Here is a 20,920-nt window from a genome sequence, read left to right on the forward strand (position 1 = left end):
CGAATGTCGTCTGTTGCTGCGATGAGGGCAGTTTCAGTGCTGTGCTTGGCTCGGAAGCCGGATTGTGAGGAGTCGAGGGATTTGTTGGTTTCGAGGAATGCGGCGAGCTGGTTGTTGACCACTTTCTCGATGACTTTGGCCGGGAATGGAAGGAGTGAGATAGGGCGGTAGTTTTTGAGTTCGGTGGGGTCAGCTGTGGGTTTCTTCAGGAGGGCGCTGAGTTTGGCATGTTTCCAGCTTTCCGGGAAGGTTGCGGAGTTGAGGGAGCAGTTGATGACGTTTCGGAGGTGCGGTGCTATAATGGAGTTTGCTTTGTTAAAGATGTGGTGAGGGCATGGGTCTGTGGGGGATCCTGAGTGGATAGAGTTCATCAGACGGATGGTGTCCTCGGTGGAGATTGGTTTCCAGTCATTGAGGATGCTCAGGGGGAGTGGGGGTCCTGCAGGGGGTTGGGTGGGTTGGTCTTCGGGTCGGTTGTCGAAGCTGTTGTACATGTCTGCAATTTTGTTGTGGAAGAATGAGGCTAGGGAGTCGCAGAGGGCTTGAGAGGGGGTGATGTCGTTGGAGTTGGCCGAGGGGTTGGTAAATTCCTTGACGATGTTGAATAATTCCTTGCTGTTGTGGGCGTTGTTATCTAGTCGGTCCTTGAAAGCGGCTTTCTTGGCATTCCGGATCAGTTGGTGGTGTATGCGGGTGGCGTTTTTGAAGGCGTCCTTGGTGCTGGTGGTTGGGTCTTTTTTCCAGGCCTTTTCAAGGGAGCGGCAGAGTTTCTTGGATTTCTTAAGATCGTTGTTGAACCAGGTGGCCTTCTTGCTGCGTAGTTTGATTTGTCGTTTTTTCAGTGGTGCTAAGATGTTGGCGCTGTTGTATAACCATTGGGTGAGGTTGGTGGCTGCTTGGTCTGGGTTTGAGGAGTGGGCTGGGGGGTTTTGAAGAAGCGATAAGGAGATCTGGTCGATGGTGATTTTGTTCCAGTTTCTTTGCAGAGTGGGTTGGGGGTGGTTGTTGGAAGTGGGCTTGTTGTAGGTGAAGTGAACGCAGCTGTGGTCAGTCCAAAGGAGAGCTGTGGTGTGGCTGAAGGAGACATGTTTGCTGGAGGTGAAGATAGGGTCGAGTGTGTGACCTGCGATGTGGGTGGAGGTGGTGACAAGTTGTTTAAGTCCGAGGTTGGCGAGGTTGTCCAAAAGGGTGGTGGTGTTGCGGTCGTTGTTCTTTTCAAGGTGAAAGTTGAGGTCTCCCAAAAGGATGTAATTCTTGGAGGGGAGCGCGTGTGGAGTGATGAAGTCCGTGATGACTTCACTAAACTGTGCGCGGGGTCCTGGTGGCCTGTAAAGGAGGGTGCCTCTTAGGGTGGTTTTGGGGTCGATGTGGATCTGGAAGTGAAGGTGTTCAGAGTTGGCAAGATTGACGTCTGAGCTGGTTGCGATACGGATGGATTTCTTATGGACGATAGCGATACCTCCTCCTGTGTGGCCGGTACGGTCCTTGCGTATGATCTTATAGTCTTCCGGGATGGCAATGGTGATGTCTGGGGCTGATGTGGCGTTCATCCATGTTTCTGTTAGGAAGGCGACGTCCGGAGAGATGGTGTCTAGTAGATTCCAGAGGTCAATGGCGTGCCTGTGGACCGATCGGGTGTTGAGCAGGATGCATTGTAGGTGGTTGGGGTCGGATATCTGTTGTGTGATCGTAGATGAGGAGTTGTTCTTGGTGCCGTCGAACTTGCAGGAGTTGCAGGAAAAGGGTCCATGGGTGTGTCCAGGGGCGGCTTGGACGCAGTTGAGGGAACGGCCGGAGTTGAGGGCTAGGAGGGTGGCGGCATCATAAGTAATGCGGGAGGGGTGGACATTACGAGGACCAGGGGCTCTGGTGCTGGGCGCGGGCCAGGCGCGGACGGGCGTAGACGTATAGCAGCAGATGACACACACGGCCCGGGAAAAGAAAGCGACAAATTTAATACCTGAAACGAGGAGAGGTTTGCTTGGCGAACTTGAAGAAAAAGAAAAAAACGTGGGCGTGGAAACGAGGCTGCGCATGCATAGAGAGTACAACTGGTGCACAAAAAAAACAGTGGATAGTTTTACATACTATAATAGAAATATAGCTCTGTTTTTGACCAGTAAAGTTAGTTCTTAAAAAGGACCCTTTTTTTTTTAGCCCCAATACCCCCACGATCGCAGACGGCTCCCCGCGTCCTTTGTGAGCCCGCATTGCTTTAGCAGAGACATCACATTATATGCTGCTCTCTCTTTCGAAAAACAATCTGCTTTCTTGAAAGAGAGAACAGATTAACTTGCTCTCTTTTTCAAATAGGAAAGCGGTTTCCTGTGGTAAAGTGAAAACGGCGACGGTACCGCCCTACCATACCAAACAGCAGTATCCCAGAAGTACGCACCCCGAGACACTGCAAGAACCGACCCTGGGAGATGGTGGACCCCTGGGCCACCAAGGGCTCCAGGAGAGGGGCAGCGCGACCCCCCTCCCAACATTAAAAAACCCCAGGGAGTGCAGGTACCCAGGGCTGGAAGTTCATTTTACATATTACAGCCCCAGGAAGGTGGCAGTCCCCGCGACATGTACGGGGAGAAAGAGTGGGTGAGCTGAAAACACACTTTTAAATTTTTTTTTTTTTTAAAAGCCTCGTCGGGGTGACGGTCCCCAAAACTGAGAGGAAGAGGATCGTACCCCCTCCACATACTTCGAAATAAAACCACAGAGGGGTGGCGTTCCCCGGTGCTCGGGGCACCTTACAAGCCTCCCACTATGAAAAACATTGCCCCCGAAATTTGCCCCCGGGACCTAATGAATAAAACTGACTTCTATTTTTTATTTCCCTTTTCCACCGCGTACGTATACCATACGCGTACCCCCGATCTTTTACTGTAAAAAAAATTGAAATTGAGCCTAAAGATCCATGTACGACTCCCTGAGCAAGCCTAGAGGGTCAGGATGTTTCTACCCTGCCCCCTTTACTTATTTCTCTACTTTGTTTTACTGTTTTCTTGTGAGTCGCTTCTAGCGATGAACAAGATGGCTTCCAACACTTCCTGGTTTGGAGTGTTCACGCACAGTCAATCAGCATGCAGCTCGTGTTCATAATTGTACGCATTTCCGTACGCATGCTGTACTCCGTCTATAGATATCGCTATGATTTTACTTGTAATTTTCTAAGGCACTACTGAACAGATTTACACCATTTAACAAAAAGCACAATCTGCTAACCGAACTCTACCTTTATACCAAATTTGGTGTAATTCCGTTCTGCCGTTCGGGCTGTAGCCCTGGCTAAAGGTCCCTATGGAAAATTGCATGGGGAAAACATGTTTTGGGACCCCCTTTTTTCTCGGCCTCCACTTGACGAATCACCCCCAATCTTTCAAGGAAGGAGCGGAACTGAGCAGGCCATTTTCTTGGAAAAATTTGTGAAGATTCGCCTACCAACGCCAAAGTTATTTCAAGTAGAATGTTGTGGATTTCCTATGGAAAGTAGGTCCTAACTATAACTACCTCCTGGCGACCACCAGTAGGTAATATTAATATATATATATATATATATATATATTTATGCTCCCAATTGCCCAATCGGCAGGTTCGCACATGAGCAGCAGCCACAGTTACAGCGGGTAAAGGACCTCCATGCGCACCGACAACTGTAGCTTCCCTATCATGGATAAAAGCCTGGCGAGTTTCTGAGCCATGTTGCTCGTCTTCAGAGGCTCGACCTGGGAAAGCGTTCTAGGGATACACCCACACTTTTATATACTTAATTAGAACATTGGAATGTTGCGAGCTCCATTGCAGACAATGAAGTGCTCCCTGCTTCTACGGGCCGGTAAAGGCTTGCAGAGCAACATTCCAATGTTCTACAAAGGCTTCTCGAAGCTCGAGGGGATTTATATCCCCTCGAGCTTCGAGAACCCTTTGTTTAATTTGTTAGAACATTCTGCCCTCTAGTGGCAGAATGTTCTAATAGCCTTATAGCCCTTCGTAGCAGGGCTAAACCGGCAATTAAAGTCCAGCTGTCTCGTTAAAGGCCCTCGCCTTCGGCTCGGGCCTTTAACGATTCAGCGGGCCTTTAATGGCCGGTATAGCCCGCTACAGCGGGCTATAAGGCTATATTAACTGCCCTCAGATGGGCGTACTCGAATGAGCATAAGGCTGATGACTTGTGGGTAATGTAGTTCGTATCCCTAATCCTTAGGGCACAGTTCCGTGTTTAAAGCCCACAGATGGGCCTCGGTGAACAGGAAGTCCATTAATCCCTTGCTTCTGCTTCACATAGTGGATTCTGTGTATCAAAACCCGTGACCCCCGTCTGACGGGTGATGCAAACCTCGCGGCTGGACTTCCGCGTGTAAATTTATGCTCCTAATTGCCCACTCGGCAGGTTCGCACACGAGTAGCAGCCACAGTTACAGCGGGTAAAGGACCTCCATGCGCACCGACAACTATCGCTTCCCTGTCATGGATAAAAGCCTGACGCGTTTCTGAGCCGTGTTTCTTGTCTTCAGACGCTCGACCTGGGAAAGCGTTCTAGGGATACACCTACACTTTTGTATACTTCATTAACTGCCCTCAGATGAGCGTACTCGATTGAGCATAACGCTGATGACTTGTGGGTAATGTAGTTTATACCCATAATCCTTAGGGCACAGTTCCGTGTTTAAAGTCCGCAGATGGGCCTCGGTGAACAGGAAGTCCATTAATCCCTTGCTCTGCTTCACATAGTGGATTCTGTATATCAAAGCCCGTGACCCCCGTCTGAGGGGTGGTGCAAACCTCACGGCTGGACTGCCCCGTGTAAATTTATGCTCCCAATTGCCCACTCTGCAGGTTCGCACACGAGCAGCAGCCACAGTTACAGCGGGTAAAGGACCTCCATGTGCACCGACAACTGTAGCTTCCCTGTCATGGATAAAAGCCTGACGCGTTTCTGAGCCGTGTTGCTCGTCTTCAGAGGCTCGACCTGGGAAAGCGTTCTAGGGATACACCCACACTTTTATATACTTAATTAACTGCCCTCAGATGGGCGTACTCGAATGATATCATATATATATATATATATATATATATATATATATATATATATATATATATATATACACGAGCAGCCCGTCCCAACGTTTTCCAGGTATGAATTGCTGCCGGCCAGTAGTATATTGTTTTGTAGGATTTCGTTTTGATAGCATTTCTTATCTGTGACAGGCCTGTGAAACGCTCCGATTCACAGTGCACTGCTGATGCACTTAAGAGTGCGCATTCAGAAGTGTGTGAACTCGAGTTTTCCTACTTTATTTTTCCTTGCAATATTATATAGCGTGAACTCGGCAACAAGGCATGAGCACAATTTACATTACAGAAGGACATATTCATTTGTGGTAGGCACGGGGAGCCAAAGCGATTTGCCTGGAATCACAGGATGTTGAGCTGATGCAGAGATTCGAATGTAGTTCCCCAGCTCTAAAGTTCGCAATTCTAGAACTTGTGGCGGGAGGTGTGTCTAAAAGTGTATGTCGGTGCTGGCCATCAATGAGAGAGACCTGTGCATTTTTCAAATCGGTGGTGAAAAAATATGAGTATGATGCTGGAGATGTGGCCCGCGGTGCCACCAATGTACTTACCGGGGAAGGGTAAACACCCATTATTCTGCATCTTTCTTTCCGCATACCATCACTCCGCATACTTTCATTACAAAAGTACCATGACTCCACAAAGCCATTATAACGCATGGCATTACATTTTATATGCTTTTACCACGCATGCATTTACAACGAAATTCGTTGTAAATGCATGAATGGTAAAAGCATGTGTTTTTTTTAAATGTTTGGATAAGATAAGTATGGGTATAGGTGTATATGTTTTGGGGTACTGAGGTATATGTTTTGGGGTGTTTGGGTATTTTAAGGGTTCAGATATAGTTTTGGGTTATGAGGACAGGGGTAGTTTTAGGGTTTAGGGATAGGTATGGGTTTGGGAGTACAGGGGTATTTTTAGGGTTCAGGGCTAGTTTGGGGTTTTGGGGTACAGGGGTATTTTAGGGTTAAGGGGTAGGTTTGGGTTTTGGGGTACAGGGTTATTTTTATGGTTTAGGGCTAGGTTTGGGTTTTGAGGTTCAGGGGTATTTTTAGGGTTCAGGGGTAGGTTTGGGTTTTAGGGTACAGGGGTATTTTAAGGGTTCAGGGCTAGGTTTGGGTTTTGGGGTACAGGGGTATTTAAGGGTTCAGGGGTAGGTTTGGGTTTGGGGTACAGGGCTATTTTTAGGGTTCAGGGCTAGGTTTGGGTGTTGGGGTACAGGGGTATTTTTAGGGGTTAGTGGTAGGTTTGGGTTTTGAGGTACAGGGGTATTTATAGGGTTCAGGGCTAGGTTTGGGGTACAGGGTACAGGGTATATTTATAGGATTAAGATGGGTTAGTGTTTAAGGGCATTGGGGTATTTTAGGGAGTAAGGGTGGGTTATGATTATGGGGTGAAGGGGTATTTAAAGGGAGCAGGGTGTACAGGGTGGAATGTACAGAACCAGGGAAGAAAAAACAATAAAATATTGGGCACAACGCTCGCTTGTTTTTTCCGCAATCCCGTGCCCCGCACCCGCCCACGCCCCAGAGCACGAGATGAGACATGGCATGAAGGGCGGAACATACCACTCGCCCCCAGCATTTGTCATGCCCCCAGCACAGGCCCACAGCACAACGCAGACACGCTCACAAGGGACTACTTTGCTGGCACGGTTCTTTTACATTTTAAATGTATATGGTGGGCGTCTGCATAGCCTATGTCCTTCTGCTGCAACTGCCCTTTCCAACGCTGTATTGGGTGTTGTGATTGGTGCTGTGGTTCCTGAGATTACCCGCCTCAAAGGTTTGGACTCTCCCTTTTTTATATTAGTATAGATATATATATATTCAATACCGCGTCTAACAGCAGATAATGACTGCCGTAAAGACACCTCGGACATGGACCATCCAGTTAATGCATTTTTTTTTTTAATTGTAGCAGATATATGCCGCATGACGTTTCGGCTCCGTGAAGCCTTGCTCACATGACAACGTCCATCGGTCAAACGCTCATTTTTAAAGTGACAGTGCCAGTTTGAACTTCACCACGTATGGTTACAACACCTACTGCATAGATTACTGTTTTCTTATCAATTTTGAGGGAGTTATAATAGCGGGAAGATAACTCTAGCGGTTAACACAGTTCTGGGAGAGTTCTGTATTTTCTCTAGCCAAAGCTTTGACTCATAAAGTAGCAAAGAGGGTTCATGTTCCAGCTGCAAACAACACTCTGTGACATGCAGATCACAGATTTGTATTTTATTTAGATAGGTAAATGGTCTATTGCTTTTGACACTGAGATCATTTTGTTAATTCCAGTTCATAAGTTGCAAGTGTACTAATGTAGTACAGATATCGATTTATGGCATCAAGGTGCTGCAGGCAAACTGTAAGTCATGGGTTTAGATCCTTTTTGTCTATTTTCTCATTTTGTTGTTATTCTAAGATTGCAAAGAAATCATCTTTTAGAAGAAAAAAATATTGTTAGTACAGACAACTACAATCAGTGGGTTATGTTTTATATCCTGACTTGGTGTTTCTTGCATCCATTCACTCTTAACATACATTGTCTACAAGTATGGACAGTATGGGATTCTTAGACATTATAACCCTCATTGTCTTATGTATTATTTCCTGTCCATTGATTTTTACACTTGCGTGATTTGTTGTGCTTCTGTGTGTTGTGAAGTGCTCTGAGACCCTATACTGGAATGAGTAGCACTAAAAAAAATTAAATAGATAAAATATAGGGCGCCATTTAAATCATTATTAGTGTAATTACTAAGCCACAGATAAATATCACGTTCTTACAGTGTAAGTACATCTCTTATAAAGGGAGTTGAACAAAGTTAAAAACATACCTCCAAATCATAGTTTCTCTTAAGTACTTGTGAAGTGATAACAAGTTGTACGCTTTTGTTTCCTTCCATAGCATTCGCATCTAGTGTTAGGTTCAAGATGGCTAAGCCATGATGAAACCTAAACGATGGCCCTTTAAATCAGGCCTTTGTTATGGCCCAGCCTAATGTTAAAATAAGAAAGCCCCCTCTCTGCCAACAGGTTTCTGCCCTAAACAAAATGCAGACAACCTGGGGGGGCTGCTGAATTATGTCTCAATGTCGTAAAATGACATCAGGAAAAATTCTGTATGTTTCAATGGAAAATTGCTGCAGAACCGGGATCCGGCACGTTCCCTTGCTTAGCGACAATGCATGCTCACACAGAAAATGTCCCACCAAGACACATTTTTTGCTCCAGCCAGTCTCCTGCTGGTAGCTTGCAAGAGTTTTTTAGTGCGTGCTCATGTAAAATAAGTTTTGTGTGATATCAAACCACATTTCACTGTAAATGTGTAATCACGCAAAATTTAGATGGGACTTTCTGAAATTTCACAGGAAAAATTCATGCAATTTCACTCATCATTACTTTTGTAGATTTCATGTCCAATGTTCTTCAGATGGTTCCTTACACAGCAACAAAGCTTCCCAAAAGTGTGTATGATATACAAGCCATAGGCATAAAGGAGCATATTTATCAATATGTCACGCAGCGCGGAAAGTCATCTTGCTGCACTGCGTGACAGTGAAAGGGCAGGAATGCAATGTATTTAACATAATACGGCACATTCCTGCCTTTTCCCAGCGCTGGTGCACGGTGTGCTGCCTAGCGCCAATGCTGGCAATCTTGCACCATAGTGAGTGTGCCTGAATTGTCAGGAGGATTGTTTTTGAGCAGCAAGAGGCACCTTCCTAATCAAAAAAGATTATCTGAGGCTTTTTCCTCTTTCTATGTGTGCTGCAAAATACAGCACACACTGAAAGAGTGAAAGAATTAGGAGCAATAAGGATACTTCTCATCGTTACACCTAACCTGGGGAGGCATAGCAGTTTAGATGCATTCACAGGTGCACCACTTATGGTAAATCTGGGAATGCATCAAATCCATGTTTTTTGTGTGGGAACACCGACGCACCACCCAAGGAACGCCTCCCTGGAGCAGAGCTATGCAAGGCGTTACTCTGGATGTATCAAGCCACTCAGGACCATACAAGATGGCCTTGCGTGGCTTGATAAATTTTATCTTAGGGGTTGTGTTTCTTTTGCACCCCGCTGTGGTACAAAAGCGACACAACCCTTTGATATATATGGCTGATAGTGCATATGGTATACAAGTTATAAGGTGTATAGGGTATAAGCCCAGAGAGATGCATTTTAGAGCAGTGCTTTAAATGGGCCGGTACTCACTGGTACTGAGTACCGGCACTTCTTCATTCTCTCCCCTTGAGTACCGGCACTTTTTTGTAGAAGAAAGAGAGTACCGGTACTCATGGGGATCTGACTTTAACCGAGGCAGCGTGCTAACTTTATCCCTCAAGTTATACTACGACAGCACCTTTCAAGCACTGCATGGAATCAATCAATGGAGCTCGTCACCAGGACCCAGCATGAGCTGCTTTGTAAATCAGAGCAGGGGTGTGTCTGCTGAGCCATTTGCTTATCCAAAGATCTTTCACAGTGGGCGCTAAGAGGGGGCTGTAAAATCTAATGGGTGGCGGTGGGAGGCACTATTCAGGACATAACAAAAGAACATATGGGAAGGCTTTTACAGTCGCCACGCATCTGAATTGCTTTCTTGCACACTTCCACTTCCACACTCGCTGATTCCTATTACATCGACATTGGACAGACCTTAAGACCAATCAAAATGTGGAGATTGGCACCTGGTTCCCCAGTACAGACGTTGTCAACTCTGGCCCTAACTCCGGTTCACAAATGTTCCAGCAGAGACTTGTTTATTTATTTTATGCGTTTTTATATAGCGCGGACTATACCCGAAGGTGTCAGAGCGCTTCACAATAGGAACAGTAATGATACATGAAGAGAAAATTACAAGTGAACAAATTACAAATGCAAGCGTTAAGTTACATGAGGCAAAAGTGACAATTGTGAGCAAACAAAATACAAGAGGTAGCAAACGATACATTACAGGAGGAAAAAAGTGACGTGTGCAGGTTACAAAAGCATACAAAGTACAAGTAGAGGTATAGTACTGCAATAAATGGCAGACACTCCAGCACAAGAACAAACGTTACATGAGGCAATGGTGGCACTTGCGCAAGTATCTAAAGCAAACAAAATGTAAGAGGTAGCAAACAGTGTGTTACAAGAGAAAAGTGAGGTGTGCATGTTGCAAAAGAGTACCAGTACTGGACAGATGGCTCAGTGGGCTGTAGGCCACCGGTTCGATTTAAGGCAGGCCCGAAGCAGCATGTAAGCGGTTGATAAAATGCATGCAGATTTCGTGCATACAACCTTGGCATGGTCAAAAAGCTAACCCCGCCCCTTGTTCTCCCAAGCCCCACCCTAAACTCCGCCCACTGCTTCTTTTGATGATTACCTGTACTTATTTTTTTCCATTTAAAGCACTGTTTTAGAGTGAGATTCATACAATAAATCTGAAAACCTCACCCCACTGGCAGTGTCTCACCTTTGAGGAGAATCCGTCATGGCGATGCAACTTCGCATCGAGGCTCGGGTCCCTTTCTTGGCGGCTGTCTCGCTTTCTTGGTCAAGACCCAGCAATGTGCGTCGACTTCGAGCGCTACAGCAGCAAAATTAATATCACTAGGAAAACAATGGCTGGAAGCCGGGCTTCGCCGCCGCGGGGGCCCACACGTCAGTTTTATCAGCCCCCGGACTTTCACACTTCAGTCATGGGGGCGAGAAAGAACACAGTCTGGTTCGACTCAGGAGACATGGCAGCGGGCCCTGGAACGGAGGAAACTGGCAGGCAGGTCGGGCAGATAGAAGGAACGAGCTTGGCATGCATGGGGACTTCTTCCATATTGCCAATCTAGCACTTGACAAATCACGAAGCCTCTTCCATAAACACAAGACTGGCATCTGAATAAATGATGTGACTGCACTAGCGCGAGCAATTTTACTAGATGATTTCACCTAAATTTCGAAACTAGAGGTCAATCGTTGATCGCTGTTCTTGCACCCAAGGATAAACTTTTGACTTCCGTGGACCACTACTGAGTTATTATTGGAAACTAGGGACCCCCCACTGAGCCATTACTGGAAGCCAGGTAACCAGGCCTAAGCATTTTCGATGATTTAACCTGCAAAACAATAAAAGAAAAATACAGAATCAAGCATTCGTCAAAAAAATACACACAGTTTCAAAGATTTTATTTCACAAATATAAAAAAATCTAAAGTTTAAAGACGGTGGAGCTTTTCGAAATTCGATTGAGGTCATTCATCACTAAAAGTACGTTCTGTTTATTGCACTTGCATTGCTCTCACAAATCAATCTGCGGGTACTAGCTTAATTTTTAGCCTCCAATTTCAAATCTCTTCACATTTACTGAAAGTTTTTGAAATTTCCAACTTTAAATTGTGCTTCTTTATTTATATACATTTTTATAAATCTATTAATTTAATTTTATAAGCAGTCATAGTAGGCTTCTCAGTCACAGATCACAGGTTAGGAACCACTGGTCTACTGTTTTCCCTGTGGGTCCAGTGGGTGTGGTAGTCGAAGAGCACAGAATAGTCACTAGGGTTGTGCAAAGTTTGCATAGTTTGCTTCCACTAATTAAGCAAAATTTCGCGAAAATCACACAAAAACAAGCATAATTATGCAAAATGTGAACACCATTTTGTGCTATATTTTAGTGCAAAATGTGGATGCAAAACAATGTACAGCAAACAACAATGCTTGTGTTTTGTGTGTTTGCATTTTTATGAGCTTCTGCACCATCATTTTGTCATGAATACGGCGTTACAAAGCAATGTGGTGCAATAGAGTAATTTCAAGAATTTTTCTTAACAAGTGTAATACAAAATTCCTGAAATTACGAAATTAGAGTAATTTAAGTTTTGGCCAGGCTCAGTGGTTACTTACACAGCCTTATTGCCACCATTTGGGTCGATGTATGGGAACGTTTCTCATATTAGCCAAGGGGCCATGTCCCAGACTGCAGCCATGCATGTTGGTTTTAGGGTGTCCGCAACACACAATGGCAGTCCATCCATCCAGCACATAACCTCCCTTACTCAATAGAGTTGAGCAGGTTATGTGACAAGAAGTCAGTTGGTGGGCCTTTAAAACAGTGGGCCTTATTACGATGGCGATCGAACAAGCATCCGACCACTATCGCAGAGCAAGTGGGATCGCCCGACAAGTAATCAGAGATCCCACCGCCCAGATCAGGATGTGACCATCATGTTGGCGATTGGAAACAGCCCGTATTCTACTGCGGCTTGTGCTGCGGCCCAGAACAGGGCTGCAACACAAGCCGCAATAGAAAAAGGGATGTTTTGAAACATCCATGGACCGTGTACCAGGCACCATATGGTGGCTGGCACCAATTCAAGGATGTTAGGGGGGTTCCACATGTTCACCCCCATGCCACATAGCGGAGGCCCACAGGAGACAGGGCCCTGCTTGGGGCCCTAAAGTCCCTTTTTGACAGCTTTCCCATAGCGGTGGGACCACCATGGAGCGGCTGTGGGAAATGGACATCATAATCCTACGGCAGCGCCTGCTGAGGCACCGCCTTCATTGAAGAGATTGCAGTCCGACCAATGCCCCTACGGGCTCCTTGAGCCTGTCGGAGGTGTCAGTCTGTCCCTCCGACTGCTGCGGTCTGACCGAACATATCGTAATGCGGCTGTCGGACCACTATCCTTGATGTCGGTTGGACCGCCACCGAAGGCCTGCCGGTGGCAGTCCCACTGAGATCATACTAAGGCCAAGTATCAGGAGGGCTATCGTAGTTCAGATGGCAGAGTCCTAGTGGTGAGTGGAGGGTGCTTACTTGTGCCTCAGGTGGTATGGGGACACTGATTGGCTCACGCTCCTCCATGTGATCCAAGAGGGACTGAGAATCCCATGAGGGATGATAACTACCTCTCTAATTTGGGCTTTCTTCTCTGGGGGTATGAAGGGAGTGGGCTGTGGGGGGTGCAGAAGTGGGCACTTCAAGTTTGAGAAAGCAGTCCATGGTCCTTTATTAGCTTCGCCTCCCAGGGTTCTGTGTCCTCAGCGCTGGCAATTGTTTTAATGAGGACACCTTTCTGTTTATGCTGTATGCTTGCCATTGAGCTTCCAAGGTGCCCTTTGCTTTAGCGACAACAGTCAACAGGTTTAAAAATGTGTACAAAACTTGCCCTCGTGATGACAGTGTGAGAATGGGACCAATAATCACTCAATGGCCAGACATACCTTGGCCACTTTCCCCTTGCTTATATGGTCATTCACCTGGCATCTTCAGGTTCGGCCTACTCAGGCTGAAGATCACCTCCTAGGTGGGTGAGTCTGAAATTACCAATTAAACAAGAGGACATGGCTACTTTAGTGGTCATAAGAGGAGTATCTTGGGTTCTTCTTTTACCACTTTGCACTTGCAAAACTTACCGGTTCCTTATTTTTCTTCGTTTTTCTTCTTTCTTCTTACTTTGGTGGTAGTAACTGAACTATTCTACTGCCTTTGTTTGCATTTGAATATTTGCTGTCACTCTTTTGTTGATTTGTATTTAGTAATTTAAAGGGGTACAAGAGTGGCTTTCTGACCCTTTCTCTCCTGTTGTTTATATGAATTTGGCAGTGTGCAGCTGCGAGAGTATAATTTCAATCTGTTGAAAAGTGTTCCGTTTACACCTTCATGATGGAAGATTCGGGCCTATCTTACTCTAGAGAGGAGGCAGACGCTATTTTTAATGATCCCTCCCTTATTGCCGACCTCTTAGTCGCCCAGGCAATATCACAAACTTCTGACTGGGATAAGTTGGGCGAGCAGAAGAGGAGTCGCATTAGAGCCATTTTACATGGCACGATGATGAAAGACTACCTAACCAACAAAATGGCCCCCAAGGGCCTATTAGTGACCAATGCACCACACATTTTTGTGGATGATAGTGTGTTTAGAAAGGAATGGGCTCAGATTGCCTGGCATTGCACACATGATTGGGCTATTCTGATTATAAAAACTGCCATTTGTTTGTCGGAAGTCTTACTTATAGAGATACATGCCACTGAAACTCATATAAAAACAACAATAACTGGTTTCAAAAAGAAACTTGATGAGTTTAATAAGTAGATAAACGAATATAAAGAAAATTTAGCCCAAACAAAGGTCGTTAAATTTCAGAAGGATTTAAAAAAGTGGTCATATGATAAAATCTACCCATATGTCAGCTCAGAATCTACTCCACCTGAACAGACCAATTACAACTCTGACACATCTGTTGACACTGATTCCAGTGGTTCCAGCACTGGAAGTAAAGGAAACAAACAGCGTGGTAGGGGTCGAGGTAGGAGAAATCAAAATGCCCCACAGTGGTTCCCATATCAACAACCAGGGAACGGGGGTTTCCATTCCAACCTTTATAACCAACCACCCTATCCACCTCATTTGGGTTAGAACCCCCTTTTTGCTCCACCACCACAACATTACCAACAAAATATGTACCCCCAACCTTTTTTAGGGTTTGGCCAGAGGGGCAGGGGCAGGAGGAGAGGAGCGAACCAAGTGCACTGGGGACCAACAGACTCCGTGGGCGACAACATACGGAGCAAAACCCAGGAACAGAGGGCGGGGCCCAGCAATGCCAAACCTTAATTACGAACCTATCTAAACACATCTTGAATCCTGATGAAACTGCTGTTCTAGAGAAAGGGCTCGGCTTTATACCCACGCCATGCCTTGACCGCTTTAAATTGCAATGCGAACTCAGTGAGTTCTTTAGAAAACTTAGGTTGAAAACCTTTTTTGAACACCAAAACCCAATGGAGAGTCAGGCTGTAACCAGTGACACAAACTTTAAGAAAAAGTCCTCCTTTACTCCACCGCCGCATTTAATACCTGCTGATATAATTGCCTTTGAGCAGGCGGTGTTCCATGAAGTGGAGTCACTGGTAGAACCGAATCCTTTTAAGAACTTGACAGCTGGTGAATATAAAGCTATTCAATCTCTTAAAAAAAACAGAGAAATCGTCATCAAGAGTGCCGATAAGGGGGGTGGCATTGTCATCCAGGATGCAACTGCCTATGACCAAGAATGCAGACGCCTCCTGGGTGACATTAAAAACTATTCGGTTCTTCCTCAGGATCCCTCCCCCTTCCTGAAAGATGAAATAATGGAATTGGTCATGACAGCAGAAAGAGACGGTTACATCAACAAACATGAAGTAGATTTTCTAACCAACTCAGTAGGCAAAATCCCGTATTTTTATACTCTCCCAAAAACTCATAAAAATCGCTCCCCTGCCCCAGGAAGACCGATAGTTTCGGGCATTGGTTCTTTATTAGAACCTCTTTCCAAGTACTGTGATGTTTTCTTCAAACCCTTGGTACAGTCTACTAGTACCTATATAAAAGACACCAAAAGCCTGCTATCTATGCTACTAACCGTCCAGATGCCTGATGAGCCTTGCTTTCTTGTCTCATTGGACATTGAAAGCTTGTATATCTGCATCCCGCAGGATGCAGCTATAAAAGTCCTGGCAGACGTCTTAGAACAGACCCCTTGGGATTATACCACCTCCCGGACTTTTGTAATTGAATGTGCTACACTAGCTCTCAAGCGCAACTTCTTCCAATATGAGAATACCATCTATTTACAGAAAACAGATACTTCGATGGGGAGTACTTTTGCTCCGAGCATTGCAGGATTGTATGTGTACAATTTTGAAAGGCAACATTTTAGCTACCACCAATCCTTACACTCTCAATGTTATCCTGTGCCAGAGGTACATTGATGATGTGCTTTTAATTTGGCAAGGCTCTGAAGAGAGCCTTTTGTCTTTTTTCGATTGGGTGAACACATGCGACCCTCACCTTAGATTCACCCATCAGCATGACCCAAGTTCCATTGTCTTTCTGGATGTTATAATAACAAGGGAAGGTAACCACCTAACCACTAAAACTTATCACAAACCGATCAGCAACTTGCTTCACTATTCGAGCTTCCACCCACCCCCCTTACGGGAAAACTTACCCTTTGGACAATATCTATGCATTCGTAGAAATTGAAGTAACCTGAGTGATTTTAACACACAAGCAGAAGATCTCACCAACAAGTTACTGAAAAGAGGTTACCCAGAAAAAATCCTCCAAAAAGGCTGTAAGAGTGCAAAAAACCAAAACAGGGAAGCCCTATTGGAAGACTACACGAAGGACAGCGAAGCCAAGCCGCCTTTGACTTGTGTGACGACCTACAGCAGTATATCAAATGCTGTGAGTCGCTGCATAAATAAACATTGGCAAATTTTAAATAGCACGGGGCTGAATTGGCAAATACCGCTGTTCTCCTACAAACGCGAAAGGAACCTACAAGATGCTCTGGTCCATACCCGTCCTAGAACTGATCACACTCAGGACAATAATGTACTCACTACATGGGGTTTATCCCCCGTGAATGGCCACTTCCCATGTGGAGGGTGCAGTGTTTGCCACCTCACTACAGTAACTAAGACACTTAATTTGGAAGAGGGCAAACTCTGGCATGTCAGAGGACACACGAATTGCAATTCAAGCAATGTTATTTATCTTGTTACCTGTCCCTACAACTTAAAATATGTGGGGATGACCACGAGAAAAATAAAAGTACGTATTGGAGAACATCGAAGTAATGTGAGGTGCCGGAAGAGCACTACTAAACTAACTGCTCATTTCCTGGAACGAGGTCACTGTCTTAATGACATTAGATGGACAATAATAGAGCAACTGAATCAAACCAGCGAAAACTCCATCTTTGAGAAGGAACAAAGATGGATCTACCGCCTTTCTACGCATACACATGGATTAAATGATGACATACCCTGGGGGTCAGTTATGCGGCGGTGATCCACCCGTTGACACCTTTGAGGACATTATTTGGTTCCAAAATGCATTGACTATTGGATTCCTGTTCCTATTATCCGCCCTTAGTCATTGTGCCAAATTTCTCCAGACTAGTGTTTATATAACAATGACCTTCCTTTTGCTGAACGTTGAAGTAACCAATAGATTTGGTCTATCCCTAGATTTCTAAAAGAGAGGTTCTTTTGTGTTGTATGGCTCATTACACAGGTGCCAGACATAGACCCTTACACATGCATATTCAGGCAAATGGGGTGCCTTTATTTGCCTATATTATTGCTGGCCCTTAGTGTTATATGTCTTATTGCACAGGTGTCAGATGTGGACACTTACACGTGCATATTCAGGCATAGTAAGGTGTCTTCATCTGCTTACATTATTGCTGGCCCTTTTGCATTTACGTTCTCAACCGACAGTCAGTGTAGACAGCAAACTTCGGTGTCATCTATCGATCTTTCACTCGTTAGAGCTATCACCCATAGGCTGTTTATTTTTAGTATTGCATAGTAATTCCTGTGTGCTGAGATATGAAAGGCAGTGTTGTATTAATTCTTCTCCTTTGAGAAGGATATTTTTGTGCCTTTTGCGCCAGTCCATCGTACTAATAAAGTTTTTCAACCAGAGACGGACGCTACATACATCTAGCAAGTTAGGCTTGTAAACAAGTCGGCCCCTTTAAAAACCTTAAGATGGGACGAACACGTGATCGGAACCTACTTGGAGCACGTATTCTTTTAAATCAGCGTTCTTCCCCGGTCTCCGGTGTATTCGGGCCGTGGATTTGGACGCTGTAGGTTTCCTGGAGGGTAGTCGCCTGGTAGAAAGTAAGTGTTTGCGGCGATATGCTCCTTTTTTTCCCGCTCCACTGGCAACCGTGAGCTCTGACTTAACTTATTTATCTTTGAAAGAGCTCATAAAAGAACATGTCATGCTGTTAAATTACGGTGGTCAGCTGACCCGGTTTGTATTGTTTACATGACCCGGGCATGAAGAATTCCCCCTGCCACGCGCCCATGGAGTTCCACTCCGGAGCCATATGAGTGAGTGTTATGCCTTAGACTTCTCATTACCGAACTTCCTATCTGAAGGTGTATTTTAAATGTATTTATTTAATTCATAAACGGACACTTGATCAAATCATTTCTTAAGGAATCCCTCTTGGCCCATGTATCATAATAGATCATGAGTGCTGATAAGAGGTTGATATCCCAAAGGTGAGATTTCGCCAGTAAAGCTGCATAGTTGTATGCACAGGAATTTCTGATTGCTATTGTGCAAAATCAGCTATTACCATTAGTTGGGATATAGTGAGTACCACTATGTTACCAAAAACTCTTTTGACCTTTTCAGTGGCTCTTACTTACAATATTTTCTTGGCAGTAATTGTGTTTTGAAAATTACAGTTAAAAATGGGGAAATGCATTGCAGTTTACCTTTTGTTTTCTTTTTTGTGTCTATTGATATATTACAGAAACTTAATCTCTCACGCTTTGGGGAGGACGCACGAGGAAGTTCCTGTACATTGGTTGAATTCAAGTTTGTAATCTGTGTGTGTTTTTTGTCCCGCCACACTTGGTATTGGTGCCTTAGAGTACACCAGCCACTAGGCGAGGTTTCCCCTTTTTGGTCCTGATGAATGCTGAGCTTACTAGTAGCTCCTTATAGCAGAAACATGTCATGTCGACCTTCGTTGTCTTTTTATGTATAGGACTTCTTGGTTTAAATTAACACGACCAAATGTATGTCCGCTCTCACTAATGTTTTTAATGGAGTTAGAACTACCCCTTCATTAAAATAATCTTCTGATTTGGGGAGTAGTCCACACTCCTTTTAAATTCACTTTTTCAGCACTCGTAGTTACTAAATCACGTTTTCCATAAGAACCCAATGAAGACAACTGGCATCCGACCTTCAGTTGGTGCCTGAGGGTTCTTCTTTTACCACTTTGCACTTGCAAAACTTACCGGTTCCTTGTTTTTCTTCGTTTTTCTTCTTTCTTCTTACTTTGGTGGTAGTAACTGAACTATTCTACTGCCTTTGTTTGCATTTGAATATTTGCTGTCACTCTTTTGTTGATTTGTATTCATTATGCTGTATGCTTGCCATTGAGCTTCCAAGGTGCCCTTTGCTTTAGCGACAACAGTCGACAGGTTTAAAAATGTGTACAAAACTTGCCCTCGTGATGACAGTGTGAGAATGGGACCAATAATCCCTCAATGGCCAGACATACCTTGGCCACTTTCCCCTTGCTTATATGGTCATTCACCTGGCATCTTCAGGTTCGGCCTACTCAGGCTGAACATCACCTCCTAGGTGGGTGAGTCTGAAATTACCAATTAAACAAGAGGACATGGCTACTTTAGTGGTTATAAGAGGAGTATCTTGGTATTCCTCCAGGAACTCGTAGACTATTAACTCAACATCCTGACTACATTGAGAGGCTCTTCTGAGAACCACAAGGCACACAAAAGCAATTGACTTGGTGACAGTGGGGCATGATGGTCCTATGCCAGCGTCTTCATTTATTTAAGCATTGGAACTTTGTAATGGAGGTCTGTATTTGGTTTTGAGCTTGAAAGGCAGTCGATTGTGGGTAGAATTTTTCTGAGTAAGAGTGTAACTATGTCAGTGGCCGTGGTGCTTAGTAATTCAACTTAGAAGAATTTGGATATTTCATCCTTTATCACTAGCAGTGGCATTTCTGTATCTGTGGTCAGGCAGACATTTTCATCGATGAGGTCACATGGTACTCAGTTTAGCGTATTGACTGTCATTGGCACTGAGCGATGCATGCCACTCATGGATAGGAGCATCATACAATTTCAGATCTCTTTCTCCACCATTTGGTCCAGTCCAGAACACCATATATGTTCTCTCATCCTTGCCCTGCTCTTGTCTCTTCTTGGTGAAAATTGTTGGCCAGTTGGATGTTGTGTTCCTCAGGGATTTGTCAGCATGTCATGCATTTAGAATAGCTGACAGCTGCTGTCGCAGAACAGGGGTGTGATGCTTGTTTCCTTTGAGAAGTTTTTTCTATGTGTTCTCCTGATAGGGTGGGGTTACCTGCTGAAGGTCCTGATCTAGGGATGTATCAGTAATGACTTCATCCATATTCACTGCCACTAGCAGTAAGGTGTCCGCTACAATCCCTGGTCTGGTCTTTTGCTTGACCCCACTGAGTAGTTAGCTGATGGGCCCACAATAGGTAGTTGGATGGGTTTCAGTCTCTGGACAGTATTTAACAGTGAAATGATAATCTTGGAGTTGCCGAATCCATATGCTTCTGACCCTTGCAATTGTAGTATGTGCAGCTTGTAGTTTGTTACCAATCAGAAGGGGTAACACTAAAAGTGGCAGTGGCTTTGGTCTAAATGTATCGCAATTGGCCCCTTTCTCGATTTGCGAATACTTCTGTTCAATTCCAGTGAACACTTGCTGGCACATGCAACTGGGAATGAAACCTGCACCAAGAGTCCAAACGGAAGCTATTTTATGACCTTGGGTGGCATCCTCGACGTCTTTGACCCACGTAGGCACTTGGCTAAAGAGGAGTCATATGAAGACAAGTCTCCATGCGCAACTGTTAGGAAGTATCCAGCTGCAGATGTCAAAGGTAATATAATATTCTGAATTCGTTTTTTCTGAAAATTAGAGGCTAATCTTGAGATTTATTTTCCCTTTTGAACTGGATCTAGTGGTCCTTGCTTAGCGGTTCTTTGTACATTCATCTGTGCTGCTTATTTAATTGTGCTTATACATCACTTTCATAAGAAAATCTTGACCAAGGCCTCCCACTAAACAAAGAGAAGAATGTTAGACTGACACAGCATGTTTTATGGGTGCGTTGGCCTTGTTTTGACAAAGCCCTGACCTCGCATTCAGTGATTCATTGGAGAAAGATCAAAACATGCAGATACCCTAAGTCCCAACTCTTAAGCCATATACAAGGTATGTGTACATCCAGCAAACACAAGTTACATGGTACGTAAGTGTGC

The 20,920-nt window shown here is 44.7% G+C and overlaps 1 long non-coding RNA gene across 1 annotated transcript in view; it reads left to right on the plus strand.

Moving 5' to 3' along the window:
- The first annotated feature begins 17,876 nt into the window (after window positions 1-17,876).
- LOC147733414 (uncharacterized) overlaps window positions 17,877-20,920 on the plus strand; it is a 30,669-nt gene continuing 27,625 nt past the window's right edge. The window contains exons 1-2 of the long non-coding RNA XR_015308726.1: window positions 17,877-17,965; window positions 20,351-20,538. This is a non-coding gene — a long non-coding RNA (uncharacterized LOC147733414). The remainder of the gene's footprint in view (window positions 17,966-20,350; window positions 20,539-20,920) is intronic.

This window comes from Lissotriton vulgaris, chromosome 2_1, assembly GCF_964263255.1.
Source record: "Lissotriton vulgaris chromosome 2_1, aLisVul1.2, whole genome shotgun sequence".
NCBI classification, from domain to species: domain Eukaryota; kingdom Metazoa; phylum Chordata; class Amphibia; order Caudata; family Salamandridae; genus Lissotriton; species Lissotriton vulgaris.